This window comes from Lissotriton helveticus, chromosome 8, assembly GCF_964261635.1.
Source record: "Lissotriton helveticus chromosome 8, aLisHel1.1, whole genome shotgun sequence".
Taxonomy (NCBI): domain Eukaryota; kingdom Metazoa; phylum Chordata; class Amphibia; order Caudata; family Salamandridae; genus Lissotriton; species Lissotriton helveticus.
In genome coordinates, this window is record NC_136069.1 from 569,867,417 (window position 1) to 569,895,055 (window position 27,639).

Here is a 27,639-nt window from a genome sequence, read left to right on the forward strand (position 1 = left end):
AGGCGCCTTGAAGGGAACATTGGCCCTCAGCAGTGATGTTATTAACATGGACCATGTAAACCTATTCAAGGATTAATTTCTGTTCGGGACTACTGGGACCACCATGCTCCGCTTCCATATGGGCGGGCCGAAAGAGGGCGGTGTAATTAAAGCTTGGTGGAACAGACCAGGGTGCCGATGTAAAGCAACAAATTCCCGTGAACAAGGCTCATGCGGAAACGCGTAGGGAAATGCTTTTTGGTCCATGCATCCAGAAAATAAAAGGATTTGCCAATAGTTTGTGTGCGAACTCGCTTCCTGGGGCTTCGTGGGATGCAACGTGTGGACACTATTTTCACGGCACAGCCCAGTGCCGGTAGGAGTTTGGCACCACCAGAAAAACGGCACAGAGCAGCCTAGAGGATCTCACACGGGCTGTCTGTGCCACCGCAGATACACTGCGTTTCTGGGCCCTTCGTGATGTCAATAGGCGCCTTGAAGGGAACATTGGCCCTCAGCAGTGATGTTATTAACATGGACCATGTGAACCTATTCAAGGATTAATTTCTGTTCGGGACTACTGGGACCACCATGCTCCGCTTCCATATGGGCGGGCCGAAAGAGGGCGGTGTAAGTAAAGCTTGGTGGAACAGACCGGGGTGCCGATGTAAAGCAACAAATTCCCGTGAACAAGGCTCATGCTGAAACGCGTAGGGAAATGCTTTTTGGTCCATGCATCCAGAAAATAAAAGGATTTGCCAATAGTTTGTGTGCGAACTCGCTTCCTGGGGCTTCGTGGGAGGCAACGTGTGGACAATATATATATATATATATATATATATATATATATATATATATATATATATATATATATATAAAACACCAAGAGTTGCACCACTGAAGCAGTTGCACACGAGGGGGTTCGCTACTCAGCTGCCATAGGCAGTTGCATCACAGCGCTCCTGCCGTACTTCGTTGTCAAAGCCAAACGCGTTTTGAGTATATATATATATATCTATATATATATGGCGGCGGTGCTGGGCAAGAAAATTGAATAAAAAATATTCAGCACGAAGTTGGGTGCGCCTCGTCTCTTTGGAGAAAATTCCAGTGGTGTGAGGCGAGAACGAAGATATCTATCTATATATATATATACACTCCGTGGGATGACCAAAAGTAAGCAGCACACTGCACACAACCGCTTTTCCCCGTAAAAGTGTCTTTAATGGTATGAGCAACCCTCTTTGCATTCCATTACAGCAGGAAACCGCAGCCTGAAGCGTTTCGTATTCCACTTCCTCAGAGGCTGTTGCGGTTCAAAGAAACATAGGCGTGTCCACATCTACCTAATTATGCATAGTACGCTGTGTATCAGCTGTTCTGTATAAGAGTTGCGTTAGGGTTTCTGGGAGATGTAGTCCGTTTTTAATCCACAGATGGATGTTCCTCAAATTAACTTTGCACATTCAAAGGCTCTGGATGAGCCCCCTGGAAAGAAGATTGCTCTCAATCCTAGGATGCATGGTCCACGTAGGTGAGCTCCGTGTATCAGTGCTCCGTGGCCCTCCATAGATCCAAGGTGGTGCCCGCTCTGTGACTGGACCGCCGCCTTAGATATACGCTCCGTGGGGTGACCAAAAGTAAGCAGCACACTGCACACAACCGCTTTTCCCTGTAAAAGCGTCTTCAATGGTATGAGCAACCCTCTTTGCAGTCCATTACAGCAGGAAACCGCAGCCTGGCGCGTTTCGTATTCCACTTCCTCAGAGGCTGTTGCGGTTAAGAAACATAGGCGTGTCCACATCTCCCTAATTATGCATAGTACGCTGTGTATCAGCTACTCTGTATAAGAGTTGCGTTAGGGTTTCTGGGAAATGTAGTCCGTTTTTAATCCACAGATGGATGTTCCTCAAATTAACTTTGCACATTCAAAGGCTCTGGATGAGCCCCCTGGAAAGAAGATTGCTCTCAATCCTAGGATGCATGCTCCACGTAGCTGAGCTCTGTGTATCAGTGCTCCGTGACCCTCCAAAGACCCGAGGTGGTGCCTGCTCAGCGACTAGACCGCCGCCTTAGATATACGCTCCGTGGGGTGACCAAAAGTAAGCAGCACACTGCACACTGAACTGCAACAGCCTCTGAGGAAGTGGAATACAAAACACGTCAGGCTGCGGTTTCCTGCTATAATGGACTGCAAAGAGAGTTGATCATACCATTAAAGACGCTTTTACGGGGAAAAGCGGTTGTGTGCAGTGTGCTGCTTACTTTTGGTCACCCCACGGAGCATATATCTAAGGCGGCGGTTCAGTCGCCGAGCGGGCACCACCTCGGATCTATGGAGGGCCACGGAGCACTGATACTTGGAGCTCACCTACGTGGAGCATGCATCCTAGGATTGAGAGCAATCTTCTTTCCAGGGGGCTCATCCAGAGCCTATAAATGTGCAAAGTTAATTTGAGGAACATCCATCTGTGGATTAAAAACGAACTACATCTCCCAGAAACACTAACGCAACTCTTATACAGAGCAGCTGATACACAGCGTACTATGCATAATTAGGGAGATGTGGAGACGCCTATGTTTCTTTGAACCGCAACAGCCTCTGAGGAAGTGGAATACAAAACGCGTCAGGCTGCGGTATCCTGCTGTAATGGATTGCAAAGAGGGTTGCTCATACCATTAAAGACGCTTTTACAGGGAAAATCGGTTGTGTGCAGTGTGCTGCTTACTTTTGGTCACCCCACGGAGCTTATATCTAAGGCGGCGGTCCAGTCGCCGAGCGGGCACCACCTCGGATCTATGGAGGGCCACGGAGCACTGATACACGGAGCTCACCTACGTGGAGCATGCATCCTAGGATTGAGAGCTATCTTCTTTTCAGGGGGCGCATCCAGAGCCTTTGAATGTGCAAAATTAATTTGAGGAACATCCATCTGTGATTAAAAACGGACTACATCTCCAAGAAACCCTAACGCAACTCTTATACAGAGCAGCTGATACACAGCATACTATGCATAAGTAGAGAGATGTGGACACGCCTATGTTTCTTTGAACCGCAACAGCCTCTGAGGAAGTGGAATACGAAATGCGTCAGGCTGCGGTTACCTGCTGTAATGGACTGCAAAGAGGGTTGCTCATACCATTAAAGACGCTTTTACGGGGAAAAGCGGTTGTGTGCATTGTGCTGCTTACTTGTGGTCACCCCACGGAGCGTATATCTAAGGCGGCGGTCCAGTCGCCGAGCGGGCACCACCTGGGATCTATGGAGGGCCACCGAGCACTGATACACGGAGCTCACCTACGTGGAGCATGCATCCTAGGATTGAGAGCAATCTTCTTTCCAGGGGGCTCATCCAGAGCCTATGAATGTGCAAAGTTAATTTGAGGAACATCCATCTGTGTATTAAAAACGGACTACATCTCCCAGAAACCCTAACGCAACTCTTATACAGAGCAGCTGATACACAGCGTACTATGCATAATTAGGGACATGTGGACATGCCTATGCTTCTTTGAACTGCAACAGCCTCCGAGGAAGTGGAATACGAAATGCGTCAGGCTGCAGTTTCCTGCTGTAATGGACTGCAAAGAGGGTTGCTCATACCATTAAAGATGCTTTTACGGGAAAAAGCGGTTGTGTACAGTGTGCTGCTTACTTTTGGTCTCCCCAGGGAGCGTATATCTGAAGCGGCGGTCCAGTCGCCGAGCTGGCACCACCTCAGATCTATGGAGGGCCACGGAGCACTGATACACGGAGCTCACCTACATGGAGCATGCATCCTAGGATTGAGAGCAATCTTCTTTCCAGGGGGCTCAACCAGAGCCTTTGAATGTGCAAAGTTAATTTGAGGAACATCCATCTGTGGATTAAAAACGGACTACATCTCCAAGAAACCCTAACGCAACTCTTATACAGAGCAGCTGATCCACAGCGTACTATGCATAATTAGGGAGATATGGACACCCCTATGTTTCTTTGAACCGCAACAGCCTCTGAGGAAGTGGAATACGAAACGCGTCAGGCTGCGGTTTCCTGCTGTAATGGGCTGCAAAGAGGGTTGCTCATACCATTAGGGACGCTTTTACTGGGAAAAGCGGTTGTGTGCAGTGTGCTGCTTACTTTTGGTCACCCCACGGAGCGAATATCTAAGGCGGCGTTCCAGTCGTCGAGCGGGCACAACCTCGGATCTATGGAGGGCCACGGAGCACTGATACACGGAGCTCACCTACATGGAGCATGCATCCTAGGATTGAGAGCAATTTTCTTTCCAGGGGGCTCATCCAGAGCCTTTGAATGTGCAAAGTTAATTTGAGGAACATCCATCTGTGGATTAAAAACGGACTACATCTCCCAGAAACCCTAACGCAACTCTTATACAGAGCTGCTGATACACAGCGTACTATGCATAATTAGGGAGATGTGGAGACGCCTATGTTTCTTTGAACCGCAACAGCCTCTGAGGAAGTGGAATACGAAACGCGTCAGGCTGCGGTATCCTGCTGTAATGGATTGCAAAGAGGGTTGCTCATACCATTAAAGACGCTTTTACAGGGAAAATCGGTTGTGTGCAGTGTGCTGCTTACTTTTGGTCACCCCACGGAGCTTATATCTAAGGCGGCGGTCCAGTCGCCGAGCGGGCAACACCTCGTTTCTATTGAGGGCCACGGAGCACTGATACACGGAGCTCACCTACATGGAGCATGCATCCTAGGATTGAGAGCTATCTTCTTTTCAGGGGGCGCATCCAGAGCCTTTGAATGTGCAAAGTTAATTTGAGGAACATCCATCTGTGGATTAAAAACGGACTACATCTCCAAGAAACCCTAACGCAACTCTTATACAGAGCAGCTGATACACAGCGTACTATGCATAAGTAGAGAAATGTGGACACGCCTATGTTTCTTTGAACCGCAACAGCCTCTGAGGAAGTGGAATACGAAATGCGTCAGGCTGCGGTTACCTGCTGTAATGGACTGCAAAGACGGTTGCTCATACCATTAAAGACGCTTTTACGGGGAAAAGCGGTTGTGTGCATTGTGCTGCTTACTTGTGGCCACCCCACGGAGCGTATATCTAAGGCGGCGGTCCAGTCGCCGAGCGGGCACCACCTGGGATCTATGGAGGGCCACCGAGCACTGATACACGGAGCTCACCTACGTGGAGCATGCATCCTAGGATTGAGAGCAATCTTCTTTCCAGGGGGCTCATCCAGAGCCTATGAATGTGCAAAGTTAATTTGAGGAACATCCATCTGTGGATTAAAAACGGACTACATCTCCCAGAAACCCTAACGCAACTCTTATACAGAGCAGTTGATCCACAGCGTACTATGCATAATTAGGGAGATATGGACACCCCTATGTTTCTTTGAACTGCAACAGCCTCTGAGGAAGTGGAATACGAAACGCGTCAGGCTGCGGTTTCCAGCTGTAATGAACTGCAAAGAGGGTTGCTCTTACCATTAAAGACGCTTTTACCGGGAAAAGCGGTTGTGTGCAGTGTGCTGCTTACTTTTGGTCACTCCACGGAGCGTATATCTAAGGCGGCGGTCCAGTCGCCGAGTGGGCACCACCTCGGATCTATGGAGGGCTACGGAGCACTGATACACGGAGCTCACCCACGTGGAGCATGCATCCTAGGATTGAGAGCAATCTCCGTTCCAGGGGGCTCCTCCAGAGCCTTTGAATGTGCAAAGTTAATTTGAGGAACATCCATCTGTGGATTAAAAACGGACTACATCTCCCAGAAACCCTAACGCAACTCTTATACAGAGCAGCTGATACACAGTGTACTATGCAAAATTAGGGAGATGTGGATAGGGCTATGTTTCTTTGAACCGCAACAGCCTCTGAGGAAGTGGAATACGAAACGCGTCAGGCTGCTGTTTCCTGCTGTAATGGACTACAAAGAGGGTTGCTCATACCATTAAAGATGCTTTTACGGGGAAAAGCGGTTGTGTGCAGTGTGCTGCTTACTTTTGGCCACCCCACGGAGCGTATATCTAAGGCGGCGGTCCAGTCGCCGAGCGGGCACCACCTCGGATCTAGGGAGGGCCTTGGAGCACTGATACACGGAGCTCACCTACGTGGAGCTTGCATCCTAGGATTGAGAGCAATCTTCTTTCCAGCGGGCTCATCCAGAGCCTTTGAATGTGCAAAGTTAATTTGAGGAAAATCCATCTGTGGAATAAAAACGGACTACATCTCCCAGAAACTCTAACGCAACTCTTATACAGAGCAGCTGATACACAGCGTACTATGCAAAATTAGGGAGATGTGGATACGGCTATGTTTCTTTGAACCGCAACATCCTCTGAGGAAGTGGAATACGAAACGCGTCAGGCTGCGGTTTCCTGCTGTAATGGACTGCAAAGAGGGTTGCTCATACCATTAAAGATGCTTTTACGGGGAAAAGCTGTTGTGTGCAGTGTGCTGCTTACTTTTGGCCACCCCACGGAGCGTATATCTAAGGCGGCGGTCCAGTCGCCGAGCGGGCACCACCTCGGATCTATGGAGGGCCTTGGAGCACTGATACACGGAGCTCACCTACGTGGAGCATGCATCCTAGGATTGAGAGCAATCTTCTTTCCAGGGGGCTCATCCAGAGCCTTTGAATGTGCAAAGTTAATGTGAGGAACATCCATCTGTGGATTAAAAACGGACTACATCTCGCAGAAACCCTAACGCAACTCTTATACAGAGCAGCTGATACACAGCGTACTATGCATAATTAGGGAGATGTGGACACGCATATGTTTCTTTGAACCGCAACAGCCTCTGAGGAAGTGGGATACGAAATGCTTCAGGCTGCGGTTACCTGCTGTAATGGACTGCAAAGACGGTTGCTCATACCATTAAAGACGCTTTTACGGGGAAAAGCGGTTGTGTGCATTGTGCTGCTTACTTGTGGCCACCCCACGGAGCGTATATCTAAGGCGGCGGTCCAGTCGCCGAGCGGGCACCACCTGGGATCTATGGAGGGCCACCGAGCACTGATACACGGAGCTCACCTACGTGGAGCATGCATCCTAGGATTGAGAGCAATCTTCTTTCCAGGGGGCTCATCCAGAGCCTATGAATGTGCAAAGTTAATTTGAGGAACATCCATCTGTGGATTAAAAACTGACTATATTTCCCAGAAACCCTAACGCAACTCTTATACAGAGCAGCTGATACACAGCGTACTATGCATAATTAGGGAGATGTGGACACGCCTATGTTTCTTTGAACCGCAACAGCCTCTGAGAAAGTGGAATACGAAACGCGTCAGGCTGCGGTTTCCTGCTGTAATGGACTGCAAAGAGGGTTGCTCCTACCATTAAAGACGCTTTTACGGGGAAAAGCGGTTGTGTGCAGTGTGCTGCTTACTTTTGGTCACCCCACGGAGCGTATATCAAAGGCGGCGGTCCAGTCGCCGAGCGGGCACTACCTCGGATCTATGGAGGGCCACGGAGCACCCCTACACGGAGCTCACCTATGTGGAGCATGCATCCTACGATTGAGAGCAATCTTCTTTCCAGGGGGCTCATCCAGAGCCTATGAATGTGCAAAGTTAATTTGAGGAACATCCATCTGTGGATTAAAAACGGACTACATCTCCCAGAAACCCTAACGCAACTCTTATACAGAGCAGCTGATACACAGCGTACTATGCATAACTAGGGAGATGTGGACAGGCCTATGTTTCTTTGAACCGCAACAGCCTCTGAGGAAGTGGAATACGAAACGCGTCAGGCTGCGGTTTCCTGCTGTAATGGACTGCAAAGAGGGTTGCTCATACCATTAAAGATGCTTTTACGGGGAAAAGCGGTTGTGTGCAGTGTGCTGCTTACTTTTGGTCACCCCATGGAGCATATATCTAAGGCGGCGGTCCAGTCGCCGAGTGGGCACCATCTCGGATCTATGGAGGGCTACGGAGCACTGATACACGGAGCTCACTCACGTGGAGCATGCATCCTAGCATTGAGAGCAATCTTCTTTCCAGGGGGCTCATCCAGAGCCTTTGAATGTGCAAAGTTAATTTGAGGAACATCCATCTGTGGAATAAAAACGGACTACATCTCCCAGAAACCCTAACACAACTCTTATACAGAGCAGCTGATACACAGCGTACTATGCATAATTAGGGAGATGTGGATATGCATATGTTTCTTTGAACCGCATCAGTCTCTGAGGAAGTGGAATACGAAACGCGTCAGGCAGCGGTTTCCTGCTGTAATGGGCTGCAAAGAGGGTTGCTCATACCATTAAAGATGCTTTTACGGGGAAAAGCGTTTGTGTGCAGTGTGCTGCTTACTTTGAGTCACCCCACGGAGCGTATATCTAAGGCGCCGGTCCAGTCGCCGAGCGGGCACCACCTCGGATCTATGGAGGGCCTTGGAGCACTGATACACGGATCTCACCTACGTGGAGCATGCATCCTAGGATTGAGAGCAATCTTCTTTCCAGGGGGCTCATCCAGAGCCTTTGAATGTGCAAAGTTAATTTGAGGAACATCCATCTGTGGATTAAAAACGGACTACATCTCCCAGAAACCCTAACGCAACTCTTATACAGAGCAGCTGATACACAGCATACTATGCATAATTAGGGAGATGTGGACACGCCTATGTTTCTTTGAACTGCAACAGCCTCTGAGGAAGTGGAATACGAAATGTGTCAGGCTGCGATTTCCTGCTGTAATGGACTGCAAAGAGGGTTGCTCATACCATTAAAGACGCTTTTACGGGGAAAAGCGGTTGTGTGCAGTGTGCTGCTTACTTTTGGTCAACCCAAGGAGCGAAAATCTAAGGCGGCGGTCCATTCGCCGAGCGGGCACAACCTCGGATCTATGGAGGGCCATGGAGCACTGATACACGGAGTTCACCTACCTGGAGCATGCATCCTATGATTGAGAGCAGTCTTCTTTCCAGGGGGCTCATCCAGAGCCTTTGAATGTGCAAAGTTAATTTGAGGAACATCCATCTGTGGATTAAAAACGGACTACATCTCCCAGAAACCTTAACGCAACTCTTATACAGAGCAGCTGATACACAGCGTACTATACATAATTAGGGAGATGTGGATATGCCTATGTTTCTTTGAACCTCAACAGCCTCTGAGGAAGTGGAATACGAAACGCGTCAGGCAACGGTTTCCTGCTGTAATGGACTGCAAAGAGGGTTGCTCATAAAATTAAAGGCGATTTTACGGGGAAAAGCGGTTGTGTGCAGTGTGCTGCTTACTTTTGGTCACTCCACGGAGCGTATATCTAAGGCGGCGGTCCAGTCGCAAAGCGGGCACCACATCGGATCTATGGAGGGCCACGGAGCACTGATACACGGAGCTCACCTACATGGAGCATGCATCCTAGGATTGAGAGCTATCTTCCTTCCAGGGGGCGCATCCAGAGCTTTTGAATGTGCAAAGTTAATTTGAGGAACATACATCTTTGGATTAAAAACGGACTACATCTCCCAGAAACCCTAACGCAACTCTTATACAGAGCAGCTGATACACAGCATACTATGCATAATTAGGGAGATGTGGACACGCCTATGTTTCTTTGAACTGCAACAGCCTCTGAGGAAGTGGAATACGAAATGTGTCAGGTTGCGATTTCCTGCTGTAATGGACTGCAAAGAGGGTTGCTCATACCATTAAAGACGCTTTTACGGGGAAAAGCGGTTGTGTGCAGTGTGCTGCTTACTTTTGGTCAACCCAAGGAGCGAAAATCTAAGGCGGCGGTCCATTCGCCGAGCGGGCACAACCTCGGATCTATGGAGGGCCATGGAGCACTGATACACGGAGTTCACCTACCTGGAGCATGCATCCTATGATTGAGAGCAGTCTTCTTTCCAGGGGGCTCATCCAGAGCCTTTGAATGTGCAAAGTTAATTTGAGGAACATCCATCTGTGGATTAAAAACGGACTACATCTCCCAGAAACCTTAACGCAACTCTTATACAGAGCAGCTGATACACAGCGTACTATACATAATTAGGGAGATGTGGATATGCCTATGTTTCTTTGAACCTCAACAGCCTCTGAGGAAGTGGAATACGAAACGCGTCAGGCAACGGTTTCCTGCTGTAATGGACTGCAAAGAGGGTTGCTCATAAAATTAAAGGCGATTTTACGGGGAAAAGCGGTTGTGTGCAGTGTGCTGCTTACTTTTGGTCACTCCACGGAGCGTATATCTAAGGCGGCGGTCCAGTCGCAAAGCGGGCACCACATCGGATCTATGGAGGGCCACGGAGCACTGATACACGGAGCTCACCTACATGGAGCATGCATCCTAGGATTGAGAGCTATCTTCCTTCCAGGGGGCGCATCCAGAGCTTTTGAATGTGCAAAGTTAATTTGAGGAACATACATCTTTGGATTAAAAACGGACTACATCTCCCAGAAACCCTAACGCAACTCTTATACAGAGCTGCTGATACAAAGCGTACTATGCATAATTAGGGAGATGTGGACACGCCTATGTTTCTTTGAACCGCAACAGCCTATGAGGAAGTGGAATACGAAAAGAGTCAGGCTGCGGTTTCCTGCTGTAATGGACTGCAAAGAGGGTTGCTAATACCATTAAAGACGCTTTTAAGGGGAAAAGTGGTTGTGTACGGTTTGCTGCTTACTTTTTGACACCCAGGGAGCGTATATCTAAGGCGGCGGTCCTGTCGCCGAGCGGGCACCACCTCGGATCTATGGAGGGCCACAGAGCACTGATACACGGAGCTCACCTACGTGGAGCATGCATCCTTGGATTGAGAGCAATCTTCTTTCCAGGGGGCTCATCCAGAGCCTTTGAATGTGCAAAGTTAATTTGAGAAACATCCATCTGTGGATTAAAACCGGACTACATCTCCCAGACACCCTAACGCAACTCTTATACAGAGCAGCTGATACACAGCGTACTATACATAATTAGGGAGATGTGGACATGCCTATGTTTCTTTGAACCGCAACAGCATCTGAGGAAGAAGACTACGAAACGTGTCAGGCTGCGGTTTCCTGCTGTAATGGAATGCAAAGAGGGTTGCTCATACCATTAAAGACACTTTTACGGGGAAACGCGGTTGTGTGCAGTGTGCTGCTTACTTTTGGTCACCGCACGGAGCGTATATCTAAGGCGGCGGTCCAGTCGCCGAGCGGGCACCACCTCAGATCTATGAAGGGCCACGGAGCATTGATACACGGAGCTCACCTATGTGAAGCATGCATCCTAGGATTGAGAGCAATCTTCTTTCCAGGGGGCTCATCCAGAGCCGATGAATGTGCAAAGTTAATTTGAGGAACATCCATCTGTGGATTAAAAACGGACTACATCTCCCAGAAACCCTAACGCAACTCTTATGCAGAGCAGCTGACACACAGCGTACTATGCATAATTAGGGAGATGTGGACACGCCTATGTTTCTTTCAACCGCAACAGCCTTTGAGGAAGTGGAATACGAAATGCGTCAGGCTGCGGTTTCCTGTTGTAATGGACTGCAAAGAGGGTTGCTCATACCATTAAAGATGCTTTTACGGGGAAAAGCGGTTGTGTGCAGTGTGCGGCTTACTTTTGGTCACCCCACGCAGCGTATATCTAAGGCAGCTGTCTAGTCGCCGAGCAGGCACCACCTCGGATCTATGGAGGGCCACGGAGCACTGACACAGGGAGCTCACCTACGTGGAGCATGCATCCTAGGATTGAGAGCAATCTTCTTTCCATGGGGCCCATCCAGAGCCTTTGAATGTGCAAAGTTAATTTGAGGAACATCCATCTGCGGATTAAAAACGGACTACATCTCCCAGAAACTCTAACGCAACTCTGATACAGAGCAGCTGATACACAGCGTATTATGCATAATTAGGGAGATGTGGACACGTCTATGTTTCTTTGAACCGCAACAGCCTCTGAGGAAGTGGAATACGAAACGCGTCAGGCTGCGGTTTCCTGCTGTAATGGACTGCAAAGAGGGTTGCTCATACCATTAAAGACGCTTTTACGGGGAAAAGCGGTTGTGTGCAGTGTGCTGCTTACTTTTGGTCTCCCCACTCAGCGTATATCTAAGGCAGCTGTCTAGTCGCCGAGCAGGCACCACCTCGGATCTATGGAGGGCCACGGAGCACTGACACATGGAGCTCACCTACGTGGAGCATGCATCCTAGGATTGAGAGCAATCTCCTTTCCAGGGGGCTCATCCAGAGCCTTTGAATGTGCAAAGGTTATTTGAGGAACATCCATCTGTGGTTTAAAAACGGACTACATCTCCCAGTAACCCTAACGCAAATCTGATACAGAGCAGCTGATACACAGCATACTATGCATAATTACCGAGATGTGGACACGCCTATGTTTCTTTGAACCGCAACAGCCTCTGAGGAAGTGGAATACGAAATGCGCCAGGCAGCGGTTTCCTGCTTTAATGGACTGCAAAGAGGGTTGCTCACATTAAAGACGCTTTTACGGGGAAAAGCGGTTGTGTGCAGTGTGCTGCTTACTTTTGGTCACCCCATGGAGAGTATATATATATTACCTACTGGCGGTCGCCAGTAGGTATATATAGTTAGGATTTTTTCTCTATGGGATTTTTGAAAATTCTATGTCTAATAACTTTGGCGTTTGTGGACGAAATTGGCTGAAATCTGCAGGAAAATGGAACATTTTGTTTCTGAGCAGCCCCTGAAAATTTGGGGGGGGTTCGTCAAGGGGGGGTCCCAAAACGCGTTTTTCCCATGTTAATTTCCAGAGGGCGGTTGGCCTCACTTTTAGCCCGAACGGCTGAATGGATTTGCACGAAACTTGGCAAAATTGTAGGGACCGGTAGCCCGATGTGCCTTTGCTAGGTCTCAATATATGTGCTCCAGTGGATTTTGAGAAATTAACGTTCAAAAAAAGATATATATCTGTGACAGCGTCCCGGGTAGCGCTCCGTTTCGCGTACTTTTCGCGTTACGGAGCTTTGCGAAGCTGATTGGCTCTCCGGTGTCTGTAAACATTCCAAACAGTCCGTAGCGGCCGCCATCTTGTCTCTCGGTAGGATCGAGAGACAAGAGGAGGCCAAAGCGAAGGGGCAAATGACCATAAGGGGGCATAGTAGATCCTCCCTGACCCCCTAGGTTTGATGTGGAGGCTTTAAAAGGGCCACGTGGGGCAAAAAAAATATCGTTTTTTTTCGTGGGGTGCGCCCGGTACGCGTAACGGAAAGTGGACTGGGGAGCGTAGTACAAGGAAACAAGAATGATTGACTTTTAACTTATTGTATGTTTATAGACTTTTTTTTTTTTTTTTTTTTTTGCTGAGTGACGTCTCGGCCTATCTCCACGGGATGCAGTCCCTACCATCTCGGCGTTTAAGCCCAGGGGGACCGGTAGTGTGGGAGAGATAACGTCTGTTAACGTTCGATTCGAAGGAAATCAGGAAGTGTTGATAAACATTGTCTGCGCCATCTTGCCTTTTTTCAAATGCCACACTTTTGTCATGCACGGCAGCCATTTTAGATGCCTTGACCAGACCCACTCTCTGCACGCTGTCGATCCTTAGCATGGCTCCCCCCCCTCGCAAGCATCTCCCCCAGGCACTGGTCACCCCCGCTCTCTGTCTTATGCATGGGCAATAAACCTCCCCCATCTGCGCTGCTCTTCCCTGAGAATCACACCCTGTGCCCGCCCGACACCTCCCTTACGCCCTATTCACTACCGCACCCTCTGACACTCCTCTTCCTCTGTGTCCGATTGTCCAGGCCGGTCCCAGGCTATCACCTAGCCCTGCAGATGTAGTTTATGGCCCCAGCTGTAAAGAATCACCCCTCTTCAAAGGAGTTACAGTAGATCAAGGCCCCCACCCGATGAGATCCGTCACACCACACACGTTCCTACTATCTGAAAACCATCCTGTATTGTGATTGGGGAGGTGACCGAGCCTGAAGCGGAAGATTCCAGGGATGCCTCTTTGTACATCAAAGTTTTTACAATTATGTGTCACATTAAAAATATATAGCACTCCAACAAAGTAGTAGGATTATAAAACTTTAATAACTTATAAATATATACAACGCAACAAAAACAGTAAATATATATAAACATTTTTTTGAAAAAAGAAGACACAATGGTCAGTAGCTGTGTTTTGTGCGAATAGTCCCAAGGCAGCACAACGTGCTGAGTTCTGGACGGCACCCAGGTGATGTTACCTGGGTGCCGCACTGGTTTTTGGTATCCTACAATGCAGCTCCGAAAAACGGCGTGGGGCGTCCCGGGGGGTGCGGGGGGAGGCCTCGTCAGTAGCGGTCTGTTGTGCGAATAGTCCCAAGGCAGCAGAACGCGCTGAGATGTGGATGGCACCCAGGTGATGTCCAGTAAGTTGCCGCACTGGTTTTGGTATCCTACAATGCTGCTCCGAATAACGGCGTGGGGCGCCCCGGGGGGGGGGGGTGAGGCGGCGTGAACGGGCCTCCCCAGGTGGAGGCTCGTCTGCTGTAGTGGGGCGCCCCTTTACCGTTTCAGTTGCCATTCCGCCCGCTTTTGGTACACTGTGCCAAAATCCGCCATTCAGCTGAGTTGCGCCCACTCTTGCGGTGCAGCGATAGGCGGCTGCCACAGGACTCTCAAAATGGCGGCAGGCTCTTTCCTTTTTGGGCCTGGTCCACTGAAATGGCCCTGGGACACCTTGGAACTCGGACGCTTGTCTGCTAGGTCTTGGACCCCATTCTCGAAAGCGTCCCCTCAGCCTTGAAGATTCTACAAAAGTCTTGGGGGCCCCCGACTCCTGCAGGCTTCCGTCGGGGAGCGGCTGCCATGATTGCTCGCGGAATGACCACGACGGAGCCACGAGATGGTGGTGTTTTCATGCTGACGCCAGCTTCAGTCTGAAACATCCAGAAACAAGGTGGGGCTTTCATCGTTTGGGAAAAAAAAATGTTTTAATCCAATGAAAAGTGTTATTTTTAGGTCATGTGATCAAGCCTTCCATCATTAGGAAACCAAAAGTAAAATGAACCAATGAAAAGTTTTATAAACAAGTCACATGACCTGTTATGCGGCATAGGGCTATAAAAAGCGTAGAAAATCCGTTGGCACGTGAGGCGGCGTCAGTAGCGGACCGATGTGCGAATAGGCCGAAGGCAGCACAACGCGCCAAGATCCGGATGGCACCGAGGTGGTGTCCAGCAAGTTGCCGCACTGGTGTGGCCATCCTACAATGCTGCGCCGAAAGTCGGCGTGGGGCGCCCCGTTGGCCTGTGAGTTCGCGTCAGTCAGTGGGGGCTGTTTGAGGATCTGACTGCATTGGAAAGCAATGTGATGCTGTGCGTCGCCCCCAAGATGGAGGTTCCTCGGCTGCAGTGGGGCGCCCCTTGTTGTTTCACTCGCTATGCAGCTGAGTTGCGTGCGCACTTGCGGCGAATAGGCCGAAGGCAGCACAACGCGCCGAGATCTGGATGGCACCGAGGTGGTGTCCAGCAAGTTGCCGCACTGGTGTGGCCATCCTACAATGCTGCGCCGAAAGTCGGCGTGGGGTGCCCCGTTGGCCTGTGAGGTGGCGTCAGTAGCGGACCGATGTGTGAATAGGCCGGAACCAGCACAAGGCGCCAAGATCCGGATGGCACCGAGGTGGTGTCATAGTTGAGAGTTCTGAGCAGCGCTTGTAACACTGTCTGAAGCTTATTTGCACCTGCTGCAGCTTCACTATTGCCCTGGTGTGGCCTAAGATCGCCCATGACATAGGCGGCCGCCTCCCGGGGTCCGGCGGAACTTTTTACCTTTTCCTTTGTGCATCTTGTCCCACAATCCGTTTGACCTGAAGACACGACCAGGTCCCTGAATGTGTGCAGGGGGACGCTATTGATTGAATCAAAATGGCGGCTTCACACAAAGCTGACTCAAGCGTTGCTGCTGATGCTATACAGACAAAAACTGGTTTTCAGTTTGTACATTCTTCAGGATTTTTCCATCCAAGGCTGGTTGAGAGTTTGTAGAACAATGGCTTCAGATTTTCAACATACTACTCTTCAACATTCTTCCTAAATGTAACAATGTGAGACTCACTAGGAGAACGGTGTAGTGAGGGCCACAAACGGCTGTTTATCTTTCCTTTCAAAATGCTGCCAACAATATTTTCGGAATGGAAGACACCACAAGGCGCTGAGATTCGGTTGGCACCGAGGTGGTGTCCAGCAAGTTGCCGCACTGGTGTGGCCATCCTACAATGCTGCGCCGAAAGTCGGCGTGGGGTGCCCGAAGGGGGGGGGGGAGGCGGCGCAAAGGAGCCTCTCCGCTTCTCCATGTGGAGGCACTTCATCTGCAGTGGGGCGCCGAGATCCGGATGGCACCGAGGTGGTGTCTAGCAAGTTGCCGCACTGGTGTGGCCATCCTACAATGCTGCGCCGAAAGACGGCGTGGGGTGCCCGAAGGGGGGGGGGGAGGCGGCGCAAATGAGCCTCTCCCGCCTCTCCAGGTTGAGGCACTTCATCTGCAGTGGAGCGCCGTCTAGCTGAGTTTCGCCCGCTCTTGCTGCTACAGCGACAGGCGGCTGCAACAGGACTCTCAAAATGGCGGCCTGTTCTTTGGATTTGGGCCTGGTCCACTAAAATGGCCCTGGGACACCTTAGAACTCGGACGCTCAAATTTTTTTTCCTTTCCTCTACATGCAAAAAAGGTAAATGCCCGGTACGTTACCTGCCTCATCTGCCACGATGTACTCTCCAGAGGAACCGAAAAAAAATATAGTTATGGTAACTATACCATGCATCGTCATATGGAGAGGTGGCACCGATTAATTATAGTGCTGCACAAAAGAGAGATTTGGAGGACAACCCCCGACCTGCCAGTACATTCACCAAAGAAGTGGCACTGACAGCATCAGAGGCAAGGGAAACTGTCCCAAATATTCAGAAGAACTTTGGAAAGATTAAAATGACATGTTTAGATTGTGTCAAATTAATTTCATGTGGACAGATGAGTGTTACTCTAATAAATACAGAATATGAACATCATCATAGTCGATGGTTGGTGGAGACATTTTGACTATATCCTGGACCTGCCCGTCCTCGCCCAAAATGGCGCCGGAATAAATGGGACTCGTAACTCCTTGTTGTGTACTGGTTGCACAACCTTGATATCACGAGATACGTATGCAGTTTTGAAGCACATGGCGGGCGGGGACGAGAATTGATTGAATATTTCGACATCCCTATTGATATTAAGTTCTGATGTGTTATTGATTACTGTACTATTGAAAGTTCGAATTAACGTCACCCATGGTACTTGCCCGCAAATGTATATCTAGAAAATTTTATTGTAACTGGCCCTGTCGTATTTTAATTATAATATGTACGTCTACCGATTCCGCAACTGTTAGACACCTTAGTTCTTGCAACCTAATAGCCCGCCCGTTACGTTCCTCTACAGTGTAAATGTCTCCTCATCATATACGATTACAGTTTGCTCCGTGGCCGGCCCACGTGGTTATAGGCCCGTATTTGTATACTGACATTTTCACAATAAAGGTTTTTAAAAGAAAACATGGTAGTTTTTAATAATAGTCACTGTTTTCGAATCAGTAAAAGGCAAGTGAAATAAAGCAGTCCAATTACATGAAGGGTAAAAGGTATAATACGCAGGAACGCAGTAAAGATAAATGGTCAAGGGCTGTTGTGTTTTCTACTCCTGCAACATAAAGTGATCGATAAGAATCTGATATTCAGGCGTATCGGCGACTAAGACAGCAGGCCGAGCCTCTTTTGCTCAACGGCTCCGTCATGGGACGAAGAAACGCCCTTTTTCTCGAAAAAGGAATATATTTTACTTGCAGGACAGTTGTAAATTTTCCGGGAAAGTACATTAGACTGGAACATTATAACATATATGTTTAAGAAAAAATAATGTTCGAAAGTAATAAAAAGTGTAATTTTTAGGTCATATGACCAAGCCTTTCATCATTAGAATAAGAAAAGTAAAATGAACCAATGAAAAGTTTTATTAACAAGTCACATGACCTGTTATGCTTACGTTACACGCTGCGCGCCGCGCCCCGGATCGCGCACCGGAGCACTTCCGCATTACGCGACAACGCAGGTCCAGAATATAGTCAAAATGTCTCCACCAACCAGCGGTCGGAACACAACCCCTTTCAGCAGGCTAAATAGTTCTGTTAAATGACAACAGAAGGGACAGGCAACAAGAACCATCAGTCGAAGAGGGGAGGGCAAGTTCTTCTCTACCGGGTCACGTTGGGGCGCTACCGGAACTGATCGAATTGGTAGTCTACAATGTTTCTGGCTGTTTCAGACTGAAGCTGGCGTCAGCATGAGAGCACCACCATCTCGTAGCTCCGTCGTGGCCATTCCACGAGCAATCATGGCAGCCGCTCCCCACCAGAAGCCTGCGGGAGTCGGGGGCCCCCAAGACTTTTGTAGAATCTTCAAGGCTGAGGGGTCGCTTTCGAGAATGGAGCCCAAGCCCTAGCAGACAAGCGTCCGAGTTCCAAGGTGTCGCAGGGCCATTTTAGTGGACCACGCCCAAATCTGAAGAGCCGGCCGCCATTTTGAGAGTCCTGTGGCAGCCGCCTATCGCTGCACCGCAAGAGCGGGAGCAACTCAACTACATGGTGAGCGAGACGCTGTAGTCGCAAGAGCGGGCGGTAAACAGCTGAATAGCGGAAGAGACACAGTGTAGCAAAAGCGGGCGGAATGGCAACTGAAACGGTAAAGGGGCGCCCCACTACAGCGTGTCTTTAGGTCAAACGGATTGTGGGACAAGGTCAAGAATGGAAGAGTCACCAAAAGGCAAAAAGTTCCGCTTGACCCCGGGAGCCGGCCACCTATGTCGGGGGCGATCTCAGGCCACACCAGGGCAACACGACTTGGGGAGGGGGCCGGAGCCAAGCGCCCCCTCCGAGTCCGCGCCATCACACCGTCCCTTGGGGGCCTCCGTCAAGCAGTTCAGGGAGGCACCGCATCACATTGTTTTCAAATGCAGTCACGTCCTCAAACAGCCCCCACTTACATTGAGAATAGTGAAGCTGTAGCAGGTGCAAATAAGCTTCAGACAGTCTAACAAGCACTCCTCAAAACTTTGAACTATCAGAGTGCATGAGTTTCATGCTCGATCGATTGAGCTAGCCGGATCGGGCAACAAAAAGTATAAAATAGTTATGTAAATAGTTATTTAATAAAATGTTTTACCCTGTTACTTTGCTGGTGTGTTGTATATATTTGTAATATTTGCATAGAGTTTATCGTTATTTTGGGCGGGGTGGGTGGCGGAGCCGAGCTGTCTTGCAGCCATCATGGTGTGGAGCTCAGTTCATCTCACTAGTTTCGTATTTCTCATGAGGGGTTGTTCCTAATGTTTCTATTTTAGCGAGGTCAAAAAGAGATCCCATTAGTGGCCTACTGATTTTGCTCGATTCCTTTAGTTTTTTTACACGATTTTTCACTATCTGCAATGACTAAACAGAGTATTGCGACTCTGTGCTTGTTTGTAAATAGAGAATGAACCAAAGAGAACCAATTCTAAAACAGTAAATGCTTGGATAACAATCAATCAAATGGAGACAGAAGCAGGCACGACGGATTACAACGGGGGCAAAGGCCTGCGTTAACTACCCTTCACTATCTGCAAAGAGAGAGTACTCCTAATAGAAATGAGGGGGGGGCAGCATTCAAAGCAGATCAGTGTGCATAAACACGAAAATGTTTTTACTTACCACGTACTTGACATTCGATAGCTTATGATATTTGCTATTAAAAAACCATTGAAATTCACTGAAAAAACCATAGGTTATAGACCATATATAGTTAGGAATTAGCATTTACAAAACCTTGAAAATTCACTGAAAAACCATAGGTTATAGACCATATATAGTTAGGAATTAGCATTTACAAAACCTTGAAAATTCACTGAAAAAACCATAGGTTATAGACCATATATAGTTAGGAATTAGCATTTAAAAAACCTTATTTTACTCACACAAAACCATTGAAATTCCATATATAGTTAGTTGCACTAACTATATATCGCGCACCCGCAATCCACTGCTGATGATGTCACATATTACATCATTCATGACATGGTCAGTGACATCACTGATGACATCACTGATGACATCTCAAATGACATCACTGATGACAACATCCAGTGACTGTATGTTTCTGTAAAGTTAAAATATGTCTTACATATTGAAGAATGAGTGGAAGTATAAGTGTCTGGACGAAGGATTTAGTAGGTGCATGACTGAATGTATGAGTGAGTGATTAAATGTGTCTCACTGAGTGCATGGGTTAGTGACTAAACTGTCTTAATTTGTGCATCATTATGTCTGTTGTTCTGTAAACTGCTGCATGTGTTGATCAGTAGCTATATGATTAACTATATGGGTTATTGATTGATTGTCCAAGTATTTGTATGGGAGACTGAGTGTGTGTGTGGCTGGCTGGGAGGTGTGTGACTCTGTGCAGATCAATGTGTACTTGTATCAATGATTGTATAAGAGAGTAAGTATGTGTTAGTATATGTTTGAAAATGTAAGGTGCTCTATGTTTAACTGTATAGACAAGAAAATGGAAGTGTGATTGATTCTTTACAGGACTGACTAGGTGTGTGAGTAACTCCATGGATGAGTGGCAGAGTGTGAGTGTCTGTATAGGTGTATGAGTGCATGTGATAGTGTTGTAAAGATGAGTGATTGTATGTATGAATGATTGTATGGGTGAATGAGTGAATGTGTGTGTAGACGTAGGAATCAGTGAGTGCGTATGTAGTAACTAGTATTGGTGTGTCAATGGTTTCAAAAATTATACTCTGTATTTAACACTGGGTGAAACAGAGGTTATATTAAAATGTGAGGAGATGCATTGTATTGTCACATGAATGATATCATCAGTGATGTGGTCATTGATGTCAAATGAGATGTCATCAGTGATGTCATCAGTGATGTCATTTGAGATGTCATCAGTGATGTCATCAGTGATGTCACTGACCATGTCATGAATGATGTAATATGTGACATCATCAGCAGTGGATTGCGGGTGCGCGATATATAGTTAGTGCAACTAACTATATATGGAATTTCAATGGTTTTGTGTGAGTAAAATAAGGTTTTTTAAATGCTACTTCCTAACTATATATGGTCTATAACCTATGGTTTTCTCAGTGAATATATATATATATATATATATATATATATATATATATATATATATATATATATATATTACCTACTGGTGGTCATCAGTAGGTAGTTATAGTTAGGACCGCGTTTCTATTCAAAAAGCGTTATTTCTTTTCCCAATAACTTTGGCGCCAGTTGACTAATCTTCGCCAAATTTTCGAACCTGGTGTGGCACTCCGGCCAGCTCCTATCTTGAAAGTTTCGGGGTGATTCGGCAAGCGGGGGGCGAAAAAAATGGGGGATCCTAAAAGGTGTTTTCTCCATGTTAATTCCCATGGGAAACTTTAGACACAACTATAGCCCGAACTACTGAAAGAAATTACACCAAATTTGGCAAAAAGGTAGCCCTTGTTGCAGGAAGAACTCTTTTTGTTAAATAGTGTACATTCGTTCAGTAGTTCCCGAGAAATAAAAAAAAAGAGGTCGAAAAATGCATTTTCCATAGGAAACTTTAGACACGGCTACAGCTCGAACTGCTGAATGGATTTACATCAAATTTAGCAAAAAGGTAGCCCTTGTTTGAAAAAGAACTCTTTTTCTTAAATAGTGTAAATCCTTATAGTAGTTGCTGAGAAAATCAAAAAATAATAGTTTCGATATTTGGCCGCGATGGAGTCGCGACCCCTCCCAACCACAAGCTTCATTCTATTTGGCTGTCAACACTCCAAACCAGGAAGTTTTGGCAGCCGTCTTGTGCCTTGGTAGAAGTGAATCAGAGGACAATCAGGGAAACTAAGGTGAAAAGAAAGAAGAGGGGACAGGGTAGAAACACCCTGACCCCCTTGGCCTACTCAGGGGGTCCCACTCAGAACCCCTGGGCTAAAAAAAGCTTTTTTTTACAAAAACAGCAGAATGCGTGCTGGGTGCGTGGATCCAAATGAAAATATTTTAAAAACCAAAACGAGGGCTTTCTTGATTCGCAAATTTTAACCCCCGGGTGGGCCAGGTCCTGGGGGGATTTGAAAATTAAAAGCGGGGACCCGCGGGGGCCCCCGCAGCCCCAGGGACTGCCACCTCCCCGGTGCTCTGTTTTTAAATTTTAATACAGACTTTGTGGGGGGACAGGGACCACCACCTCCCCGGGGCACTAACTGTTAAAATTCGGGGGTCCAAAATGGACCACCACCTCCCTGGGGTTTTCAAAATTTGTGAGGGGGCAGCGGAGCCCCCCTTCTGGAGCCTTTGAGGGCCCTGGGGACCGCCACCCCCAGGGCCGGCTCCTGCAGTGTCCCGGGGTGCCCACCCCCAGGACACTGCTGTTTGCTACGGTAGAGCGGGAGCACTTCTCCCACCCCACAGTAGCAAACTCTGGTTTGGATTTTGGAAGAGAGAGCAGGGAAACCTGCTCTTTCTTCCAAATTCCAAAGCAGAATTGCTTTTCCGCACAGGAGGTGCATGTTAGCAGCTCCCCATGTGGAAAAGCAATGGCGTTTCTCGCAGGACCCTGGGAGCTAGCAGGACTGTGGGGGCATTGGGGCTCCCCCCACAGTCCCTATCAAAGTGGAAGGGACCCGGGGTGAATATAAATTAGAGGTAGGAGCTGCGTTTTTTTAAAAAGTAATTGTAATCGCGACCCGAGCACGACGCTCAGCACAGCCCCCTAGTGTGAAAGCGCTGGGTGTGTGACTCCCAGTGGGACTCCTTGTGTGAACGTGAGGGGTGCGTGACTCCCAGCACAGCCCCCTGGTGTGAACATGAGGTGTGCGCAACTCTTAGTAGCACTGGGTGCTGGGCGCTTTAAGGGCAGCTGAAATTAAATCAATGCATTGCTCCCCAAAGCAAAGTTCAGTGGCGTACTTAATGCAACTGATGGAAGCATTTAGAAACTCAGGCATAATATGTGGCCTTGGTACTGAAGCAGTAGATAGAGTGTTGGGGTCTCGAAGTGCATCCATGTTCAATTGCCTCTTCTTCTCTCACAAGGTGGACTGGGTGGATGGTCTCCGTATGTTTTTTCATGGAGCTCGTCCCACATGAGTATTTCTTGTCAGATCCTCTTGAAAGTACTTTCTTACATATATTGCTAGTAACCTTTCTTGCATTTGCTTTCTTTCCCAAAAAGGCCCATACAATGCTCAATCTCCTTTGTCTCTACGATTGTTCCATCCTCTGTTTTTCTGCCACAGCAAGAGGATCCACTGCAGCTAAGCTGGAAGCCATTGCAATTTTAAAATAAATCGACACACAAAAAAAGATCCATTTTTGAAGAGAAGTAACAAACAGGTCTTCTCTCTGCTAAGATAAAAAAGAAAGGGAAAATAACAGAAAGATGGACCCTCCCTTTTCATAATGAAAATGATTTTAACCAATCAGATTTTTTTTCTTTTGCTAATATGAAGTCGCGTAGGGTGCGCACACACTCATCACGCACCCATTGCAAACCCGCGAAAAACATATACATCATTATACAGTATAGATATACATTTTTATAAACTTTTAATAAGTACATTAACAAAACTGTTCATTCTTTTATCACATTCAAACTTAGTATAGTAAGTAAGTAAGTAAATCCACTCCGGATCTCCAACCGACCCCTGCCCTCACCACGTCTTCAACAAGGCCGACTCCGTCATCGCACCCCACTTGCGGGACGTCATCAACACCTCCTTCGACACAGCGACCTTCCCGGAGAGCTGGAAGCATGCCGAACTCAGCGCTCTACTGAAAAAACCATCAGCGGACCCCACCGAACTCAAAAACTACCGCCCCATCTCGCTCATCCCGTTTCCGGCCAAAGTCATCGAGAAGACCGTCAACAAGCAGCTGGCCGCCTTCCTCGAGACGAATGGATCCCTCGACCAATCGCAGTCCGGCTTCCGGGCCAACCACAGCACCGAGACCGCCCTCATCGCAGCCACCGACGACATCCGAGCCCTGCTCGACAACGGGGAAACAGCGGCCCTCATCCTCCTGGACCTTTCCGCGGCTTTCGACACTGTCTGCCACCGCACCCTAGAGCAGCACCTCAGCAATGTCGGTATCGAAGAGAAGGCACTAGACTGGATCATCTCTTTCCTCGCCGGAAGGACCCAGAAAGTCCGCCTCCCCCCCTTCGGATCAGAAGCCACCAAAGTCATCTGCGGCGTTCCTCAAGGCTCCTCGCTCAGCCCCACCCTCTTCAATGTCTACATGAGCCCCCTCGCGGCCATCGCATGCCAGCACAACCTCAACATCATCTCTTACGCCGACGACACCCAGCTGATCCTCTCCCTCACCAACGATCCCGCCACCGCCAGAGCCAGCCTACACGAAGGGATGAAAGACGTAGCCGAGTGGATGAAGAACAGCCGCCTGAAACTGAACTCAGACAAGACGGAAGTCCTCATCCTGGGACCTTCGCCCTCCGCCAGGGACGACTCCTGGTGGCCCCCCGCCCTGGGCAGCGCACCCAAACCAACAGACCACGCACGCAACCTGGGCTTCATCCTGGACTTCCCCCTCTCCATGACCAGACAAGTCAACGCCGTCTCCTCGTCATGCTTCAACATCCTGCGCATGCTACGTAAGATCTTCCGGTGGATCCCCACCGAGACCAGGAAGACGGTCACCCAGGCCCTTCGTCACCAGCCGACTGGACTACCGCAACTCCCTCTACGCCGGAACCACTGCCAGACTCCAGAAGAGACTCCAGCGAATCCAGAACGCCTCAGCAAGACTCATCCTGGACATCCCCCGACACAACCACATCGCCGGACACCTGAGAGACCTGCACTGGCTCCCGGTCAACAAGAGAATCACGTTCCGACTCCTCACCTACGCACACAAAGCCCTACACAACCAAGGACCAAGATACCTCAACAGCCGCCTCAACTTCTACACTCCCACACGCCAGCTTCGATCAACCAACCACGCCCTCGCCGCTGTCCCCCGCATCCGAAGAGCCACCACAGGAGGAAGATCCTTCTCCTACCTTGCCGCCAAGACGTGGAACTCCCTCCCGACCCACCTCCGCCTGACCCAAGACCACCTCGCCTTCAGGAAGCAGCTTAAGACCTGGCTGTTCGAGCAGTAGCGGACCACCCCCTCCCCAAGCGCCTTGAGACCCTCCGGGTGAGTAGCGCGCTATATAAATGCTATGATTGATTGATTGATTGAAGTACGTAAATTCCTTTATTCGCCATAATTTACAACACCATAACAAGTACACATATTTTAAAAAACAAGAAGAAAAACACAATAATAATTCATTACAGGGTCAATGAGTATTACAATCAATAGCTAAAAACACAGCAGCAGAGATGTTTATTACAATTCAATTGGGGTGAGGTAGTCCTGTTTCCTGGGTCCCTCTACTATCCAATGAGCCTCTCGTCTCTCTTAATTTCAGTGTTAACCGTAAAAAAACTAGTGATGGCAAGCAGGGTAAGAGGGTCCTGCGCTAGTTGTAAATATAAAAGGGCAACCCTGGCGTGTCTGAATTTCATTTTCTTTAACAAATTTTTTAAATACAAACACCTTGGCAATTGATAGTATGGGCAAAGTAATACAAAATGAAGGGTGTCCTGCGGAGATCTATGATCGCAGCCACAAGGCCCCTTTGGCTCACCAAAATTTATAAAACCTGCTGGATCAGCTAATAAATAATGTAAAATGTTGAGCCTAAAACGTGTTATTAAAAATCTATCCTGAGGGTTATATATAAGTGCTAGGTATGGTTCCATTCCTTCACAGGACCTGACCAAACTATAAGCTCCCACTGATTGTTTCCCCCATTCCTTCTCCTCTCTGGTGGCTGTCTTGTAGGTGAAGAACTTCTTCTTCACACTAGCCTTATCCTTGACTATTCCCCTAGCCGGGTCGGGAAAGAGGTCCTTACAGTCAATTTTCCCAAAGGCTTCCTTAATCGATTTTAGCCAGGGTATGTCCACTCCCTTATCCCTCCCGAGACAGTCCCTAATGATTTGCCTGGTCAAGCCAGCCTCAGAGTTTTCCCAAATCCTGAGCCATGCTAACAGTGGTCTAACTTGTGTCCTATCTCCTAAAAAGGGGGCCCCTAATTCTTCATGAGCAATATAAGCAGGCACGCCCTTTGGGACCCGCAGGAGCCTTCTCATAAACTTATTCTCCTCAACCTGCAATTATCCTGATCGGAATACCCCCAGAGCTCCGCTCCATACGCCACTTTAGAGTAGCAGATGCAGTTATACAGTGTCATCATTTGCTCTGGAGACCACCTACCCAGTCTACGGCCAAAGTTCATTATGGCCCCTGTACTTGACAACAGTTTTGTGCAGCGTTCCTCAAGTAAGACTTTAAAATGTAAACGCCCATCAAACAATATTCCCAAGTAAGAAAAGGATTGCACCTTCTTAATTCTACATTCTCCTACACTATAATTAAAACAGACCCTCTGTTTCTTCCCCACTTCCATAACATAGGACTTGGATAGGTTCGCCAACAAGTCTAGGTTGCCCATAAAGGTCACAAATCCATCTATCAGGGTCTGAAGGCCCCGCGGAGTGCGGGCCAACAAGACCGTGTCATCCGCGTAAAGTAACACTGGGATTGCTCTTCTGCCTATACTTAGGGAATCCACCTGTAATTGTAGTAGCGCCTTCTCCAGACCATTTATATATACTGAAAAAAGAAAGGGCGCCAGAATACATCCTTGCCGCACGCCACTTTTGCAGGCAAAGGAATCTGTGCATCCCTCCTCCATATTGTATCTTACATTGGCCGAGGTGTTCCAGTGCAGGGCTTTTAAAATATATATGAGATACTGGTCTGCGCCTAGGCTATCTAGAAGGTCCCACAACTTATCTCTATTCACGCAGTCAAACGCTGCTGTGAGATCCATAAAGGACAAATAGACTGTTTCTGTGCCTGCAATTACATACTTGGACACCAAAAAGTAAAGATTCAGGCACTGGTCTGAAGTTGATCTATTGGCTCTAAATCTGTACTGGACGTCAGAGATTATATGATGGTCTTCCGCCCAGGTCATCAAGCGATTAAGGACTACTCGACCCAGGATTTTTGCCGTGACATCTATAAGAGAGATCGGGCGGTAGCATTGGGTGTTATCTTTATTGCCCTTTTTGAAAATCGGCACAATTGTAGCCGACGACCATGACCGAGGTAGCCCTGTGGCTATAGCGGCATTCAATGTTCTAGTTAGAATTGTGGCCCGCAGCTCTACTTTACATAGAAAGAGATCCGGCAGAATCCCGTCCAGGCCTGGCACCTTATTTTTTGTGAGATCCCCGATACCCGCAGTTACCTCCTCCAATGAAAACTCTAGCGCTACATTCCATTGCCCGTCACCTTCACCCCTGTTTGGATGCCCCTTATGGCTCCTATTGTAGAGGCCATAGAAGTGTTCTACCCAGTGCTCCAGTAAAATGTTAGAGCCAATCTCTGGGCTGTTAGTCCCATTGAAACAGGGATTATTAAATATGCTGCAGAAGGCAGCCAGATCCTTCCTTTCTGCGGCGCCTCTTAAGTCCTCCCAAACTTGCGTTTGGATGACTTTTTCCATCTGCTCAATTCCTTTTTATAACGTGTTCTACATAACGTGACCCTAAGTA